Genomic DNA, 7,266 nt, shown 5'->3' with positions numbered 1-7,266 from the left:
TATTAGCTTGTCAGTTAAAATCAAATTTTGTCATTGTTGTATTTGTTTCCTAAGTAGCATTTGTAGGTATACAAAATCAACCTCATTGTTTCTGATTATAAACTTAACATTTAACAATCTTTAAAATGCCTTAGTAAATGATAGTGTTCTCTGAAATCAGAGCCCTATGTAAGTCCATTTATTCCACTTTTTTCAGAATCCATTTTCAAAAGTGTTTTATTGATATATCATTTACATACCTTAAAGTCCACTCAATTTCAGGGTACAATTCAATGGTTTTTAGTATATTAACAGAGTTGGTCAACCATCACCAATATCTGATTTCAGAGCATCTTTAATTCAATAGGAAGTTAAACATTTCTTTATTTTTGTTTCCCAAGTTTTCCATTTGGGAAATCTCTAGAAAACACTAAATGAAACCCAGTTATGTTTTAGGTTTACATGTGAAAATTCTCATGGCCATAGAGCACAAGCATATCAATAAAAGAACGGCCATTGTGGTCTGTAATATGTATGCTAGCTTGTGTCAGGGTCATCTAACTAAACTGGTTTAAGAGATCCTGAATTGTGATGATTTCCGTCTTGTCCACAGCAGTGTTTAACAGTAAGATACATAATCCCATTCTAAAGAGGGGTAGCACCTCTTCCTAAAAAGTCCTGCAATTAAATCTTTTAATATAATCCAGTTAGAAAACTTCAAGAGGAACAAAAGAATCTGAATCTCTGTTACCTTAAAAAACCTGGTGGAGACTGTTGCTATTCGAGTGGACTAAAACTGATACAATAACCATGAGTTCCTCTAGATTTTTTAATTCTATCACTCTATCATGTTCACATCATTAGAATATTTCAGATTTGGAATATGTAACTTTAGCTCCCTGTAAGAAGCCTTGCCAAATGATTATTTCATGTTATAGTCTTCAATTTTGTAAAGGGCCAACATAATAAAAGTTCATGCAAAGGACAGTTCTGCATCTTTTGTGAAATCAGTCATGAAGAATTCTGTTCAATGTCTTTATAAAAACGTTTATACAATATCTTCCTCTTAGTGAGAAGACTGGGGTACCACCTCATTTCTCATGATAAACTGATGGTGAGACCTATCCATCCCATCCCAGTTCTTCTGGAAGTTCAGAACTATGTTTTTAATCAAATGCTGAACTTATCGGTACTTGTGTATACTGTGAAAGCTACACCCCCCCCCCAAATTATTGCATAGTCTTATGCTCTGGCCCTTGTTGAAAGATCTTGAAAAATATTTCTTTCATTGAAGCTATTCTTTTTTTTTTTTTAAAGATTTTATTTATTTATTCGACAGAGATAGAGACAGCCAGCGAGAGAGGGAACACAAGCAGGGGGAGTGGGAGAGGAAGAAGCAGGCTCATAGCGGAAGAGCCTGATGTGGGGCTCGATCCCAGAACGCCGGGATCACGCCCTGAGCCGAAGGCAGACGCTTAACCGCTGTGCCACCCAGGCGCCCCTGAAGCTATTCTTAAATCCTGTCATAAGTCATCAGTTTATACACAATAAATCTACAAATGGATTGGATCATTGGCTTTTTAATCCCAAACCCAACTGATTAATAGAGATGACAAGAGCAGTAATAAAATGTGGGATTTGGAGAACTGTATGAACCCTAGGTTAATTGATTTATTTCCCTTTATACTGAGTGCTTTATTAACTGAATGAGAATGGGAAACTCTCAGTGTTACATAGACCTAGTCTGAATGAGTGAGCTTGTGAGTGAGCAAATGAATACGGAAGGAGGAGGTGGTTCCACTACTACCAGGAGAAGTCCCTGAAGGAGTCTGGATTGTCAAGTTTTCAAAGCAAGCATTGTGGAGATGGCTGCACCAGCAGCCTTAACGTGGGAGCACCGCAAACTCTATTGCTGGGCTTGGCTTTAATCGTTCTTGTAGTGTATTTTATACTCTGTCTTACAAATTAAGATTATATTCAGATAAAGTTTAGGTGATCACTTTCATGTGTCTGGTAGTTGACAGGCCCTTTCATGTCCACCTCTTTTCTTTATATAGATTCAGAACAGTCTGAAACTTGAGATAATGGAGTTGCAGAATTATTCCTTGGTGTCAGAATTTGTGTTGTATGGACTCTGCACTTTACAACATCTCCAGCATTTTTCTTTATATTTTTCTCTGGAATCTATGTGTCCACTGTGCTGGGTAACCTCATCATTGTGGTCACTGTGATTTCTGACCCCCACTTGCACTCCTCTCCTATGTACTTCCTGCTGTGAAATCTTCTTAGACACATGGCTCGCCTCATTTGCCACCCCCAAGATGGTCAGGGACTTTCTTAGTGATCGAAAGCTCATCTCCTTTGGAGGATGCATGGCTCAAATCTTCTTCTTGCACTTTATTGGTGGGGCTGAGATGGTACTTCTGGTTTCCATGGCCTATGACAGATATGTGGCTATATGCAAACCTTTGCATTACATGACTGTGATGAGCCGGCAGACTTGCATGGGGCTGGTGTTGGTTTCATGGGTCACTGGATTTGTGCACTCCATCAGTCAAGTAGCCTTTACTGTGAATTTACCTTACTGTGGCCCCAATGAGGTGGACAGCTTCTTCTGTGACCTTCCTCTCGTGATCAAGCTTGCCTGCATGGACACCTATGTCTTGGGTATACTTATGATCTCAGACAGTGGGTTGCTCTGCATGAGCTGTTTTCTGCTCCTCTTGGTCTCTTGTACTGCTATCCTCATCACTGTCCAACAGCATGCTGCTGGTGGGGTATCCAAAGCACTGTCTACTTGCCCTGCACACATCATGGTAGTCACGCTCTTCTTTGGGCCCTGCATTTTCATTTACGTGTGGCCTTTCAATCACTTCTCTGTGGACAAGCTCCTGTCTGTGTTTTATACCATTTTTACTCCACTCTTGAACCCCCTTATCTACACGCTGAGAAATAAAGAGATGAAAACAGCTATGAAGAAACTGTGTAACCAACGCGTGACTTCTTACTGAATTCCAGCTTTCTACAAACCTACATGTTCTTACTCATTCAGGGGATATCATTTCTCTCATAGGATTTCTGCTTAAAGATTTCATTCTGATGTTTTATGGATGTAATTCATATTGTGTTATAGTACAGAGAAATAGTTGTGGATAATAACAAAAATCATGTATATAGTTTTATGCTATATAATTTCATACTTTAAACAAAATTTTACAACTTTATAGTATCACTACCTTATAATGTAAGATTTATATTACATTATAATTATTATAATTTTATTATATCATTTTATATTATAAATGTAATTTATAGGTATAATATAACTGCATTGTAATATATTAGTATAATCACATAGTAATTACTATGTAATATAACTTTATGTAAACAGACATACATGTACATACACATTCAACCCCACACATTCACTTTGGAATGGACTTGGCAATTTTCCTTCTCTCTTTGTTAAACCAGATTTCTCTTCCTAGATTATTTTGTCTACAATATTTATAGAAAGTGATTTTAATTTCCTAATCATAGTTTAGTATAGCAAGAGCTGTCAGTTTGTAAGCATTCAGGACAGGAGACATTCAGCAGAAGTAAGCTAGTGTAAGAATAAAATGCTCTATGATTCTTTCTCATGGTTGTGAAAGCCCGAGAGGAGGAAAAAGACACTATTTCAAGATCCTATTGATTTAAAAAGTATACTTTTTCTTGGGAATTATGTGTGTATTATGCTTAAACTTTCAATTCAATTATGAAATTCAATTACAGAAGTTAATTTTCTTTGTGATCACAGCTTTGCAGTACAGCTCAAAATCCGGCATTGTGATGCCCCCAGCTTTCTTTTTTCTTTTCAACAGTTCCTTGGCAATTCGGGGCCTTTTCTGGATCACAAAGACAGCATTGTACTGGCACAAAAACAGACACATAGACCAATGGAACAGAATAGAGAACCCAGAAATGGACCCTCGGCTCTTTGGGCAACTAATCTTTGATAAAGCAGGAAAAAACATCCAGTGGAAAAAAGACAGTCTCTTCAATAAATGGGGCTGGGAAAATTGGGCAGCTACATGCAAAAGAATGAAACTTGACCACTCTTTCACACCATACACAAAGATAAACTCCAAATGGATGAAAGACCTTGAGGTGAGACAGGAATCCATCAAAATTCTAGAGGAGAACATAGGCAGCAACCTCTACGACATTGGCCAAAGTAACCTTTTTCATGACACATCTCCAAAGGCAAGAGAACCAAAAGATAAAATGGACATGTGGGACTTCATCAAGATAAAAAGCTTCTGCACAGCCAAGGAAACAATCAAAAAAACTAAGGCAGCCCATGGAATAGGAGAATATATTTGCAAATGATGCTACAGATAAAAGACTGGTATCCAAGATCTACAAAGAACTTCTCAAACTCAATACACGAGAAACAAATAAACAAATCAAAAAATGGGCAGAAGATATGAACAGACACTTTTCCAATGAAGACATACAAATGGCCAACAGACACATGAAAAAATGTTCAAAATCATTAGCCATCAGGGAAATTCAAATCAAAATCACACTAAGATACCGCCTTATGCCAGTTAGAATGGCAAAAATAGACAAGGCAGGAAACAGCAATTGCTGGAGAGGATGTGGAGAAAGGGGATCCCTCCTACATTGTTGGTGGGAATGCAAGCTGGTACAGCCACTCTGGAAAACAGTGTGGAGGTCCCTTCAAAAGTTAAAAATTGAGCTACCCTATGACCCAGCCATTGCACTACTGGGTATTTACCCCAAAGATACAGACGTAGTGAAGAGAAGGGCCATATGCACCCCAATGTTCATAGCAGCATTGTCCACAATAGCTAAATCGTGGAAGGAACCGAGATGCCCTTCAACAGATGACTGGATTAAGAAGATGTGGTCCATATATACAATGGAATATAACTCAGCTATCAAAAAGAACGAGTTCTCAACATTTGCTGCAACATGGATGGCACTGGGGGAGATAATGCTAAGTGAAATAAGTCAAGCAGAGAAAGACAATTATCATATGGTTTCTCTCATCTATGGAACAAAAGAACTAGGAAGATCAGTAGGGGAAGAAAGGGATAAAGAAAGGGGGGGTAACCAGAAGGGGGAATGAAGCATGAGAGACTATGGACTCTGAGAAACAAACTGAGGGCTTCAGAGGGGAGGGGGGGTGGGGGAATGGTATAGGCTGGTGATGGGTAGTAAGGAGGGCACATATTGCATAGTGCACTGGGTGTTATACGCAACTAATGAATCATCAAACTTTGCATCAGAAACCAGGGATGTACTGTATGGTGACTAACATAATATAATAAAAAAACATTAAAAAAAAAGAAGTTAATTTTCACACGGGGAAAATCAGTATTTTATGGCTCAATATTTCATGGTGTAAATTAAGCTATTGTGTTACTATTTAAAGTGCATTGGATTAAGAAATTAATAAATTTTAACCCATAGTGTATAAATAAACTCTACATCTACATTGTATCTTACCGAGTTGATTCTGTCCCTTGTGGTGTCATCTATTAGGAAGTGTGTTTGAGTACTCAGATTTTATGCTGAGTTTTTAAATGTCTTTGGATCCTGAAAAAGACAGTCATAAGCAACAGTTGACTTCTGTATTAACTAAACTAATGTCAAAGAATTCAATGAATTTTCTTGTATGTTGATTCCAAAACATCAAACGAAAGGAGAGAAATGGGCAATGATTGGATTACTTCAATAACTGGATGAAACTTCCAATAATTTTGGACAATGTTTTCAATAAGGAGAAGCATGTTCCTGGGTACTTCTGGCTTTTCTTATGCCTGTAATCTCATACATTTTCATAAACACTAAAAACACAGATTGAAAACTGCCTTGGTATAAATTTCTCAGGAATCTTCTTGCTTGCCACTGTAGTAATACTGTGTTTTGATTTTATGGACTTTGGACTTGTCAAATTTTATGACCAATTACACCCATGTATGTGAACAATTAAGGAGCTTAAAAGCTCCACTCTATTTTCACTGCAGCATTATTTACAATAGCCAAGATATGTAAGTACCCTGGGTCTAAGGGTGGATGAATGGAAATACAGAATATTAATCAGCCATTAAAAAAGAATGAAATGTTACCCTTTAGACAAAATGGCTAGACCTAGAGGGTATTATGGTAAGTGAAATAAGTCAGACAGAGAAAGACAAGTACCTTATAATTTCACTTATATGTGGAGTGTAAAAAAAACAAAAGAAACAAAGTAAAGAGAAACAGACTTACAAATCTAGAGAACAAACTTGTGGTTCTCAGATGGGAGCAGGATGGAGGTGGGCAAAGTAGGAGAAGGATATTAAGAGATACAAACTTCCAGTTATAAAATTAATAAATCAGGGATTTGATGCATAGGAAATATAGTCAATAATACAGTAATATCTTTGTAAGTTTACAGTAACTAGACTTTCTGAGGGGATCATTTTATAAAGTATAAAAATATTGAATCACTCTGATGTATACCTGAAACTAATAGAGAATATTGTATGTCAATTATACTACAATTAAAACAAAGAGTGGATACCAAAATAGCTTTTAGGAAGATACCTTACTCTTCTCTTAAAATGTTGAAGAGAGCAAAAGAAGGCTTAAAATATGAAGGCTAAACGTTGTATTTATAAGCATGCCAGAATACACTGAAATAAAAAAGGAGGAAAATATATTGTGTCTTTATAACAGGTTAAATCCTGTTATAAATGAACATCGTTTCTATGGGAGTCTATTTCATGTTTTCCTCTTAATGCCTTTATTTTAAAATTTTGTGGGGATATTTGAGTTTCCATCTGAACAAATGGAAAAAAAAAAAGCATTGGGTATCCCAACCACCCCTCCAGCCTTCCAGCCCAATAAGGCCCGGCTGGGAGGGCATTGCTGCTGCCTCTGAAATCTTGAAATAAACCTCAGAAGGAACAGCATCAAGAGTCAATGTTGAGCTAAGGCAGGGAGCGTGCCCCAGAAACCCGTCTGCTGAGCATCACTGTGCACCGCCCCAGGCGAGCTGAACATGCGAGGGCTCCAGGCTGTGGTGGATCCTGGGCAGGAGAAGCGCAGGCGCAGCAAGGAGTTCGGGCGGGAGGTACAGGGGCTGCCGGGAGGGCCGCTAACAAACAGGATGTGGTGCAGCGCTGGCTTGATTTCCTGCAGGCCTCTGTGCTTGCTGTCTCCTGCTCCACCGGGCTGGGGCGGCTGGTGGTGTCCAGAGGGCCTCGGGCAAGGTGTGCCACTGGTGGAGCA

At 38.3% G+C, this 7,266-nt stretch overlaps 1 pseudogene; it reads left to right on the top strand.

Moving 5' to 3' along the window:
- The first annotated feature begins 2,036 nt into the window (after window positions 1–2,036).
- Window positions 2,037–2,990, top strand: LOC125282695 (olfactory receptor 4K14-like; annotated as a pseudogene).
- Window positions 2,991–7,266: the final 4,276 nt, after the last annotated feature.

Source organism: Ursus arctos, unplaced genomic scaffold, assembly GCF_023065955.2.
Source record: "Ursus arctos isolate Adak ecotype North America unplaced genomic scaffold, UrsArc2.0 scaffold_33, whole genome shotgun sequence".
Taxonomy (NCBI): Eukaryota; Metazoa; Chordata; class Mammalia; order Carnivora; family Ursidae; genus Ursus; species Ursus arctos.
The sequence above is the reverse complement of the archived record's forward strand: the minus strand, read 5'-3'. Positions and strand labels throughout refer to the sequence as shown.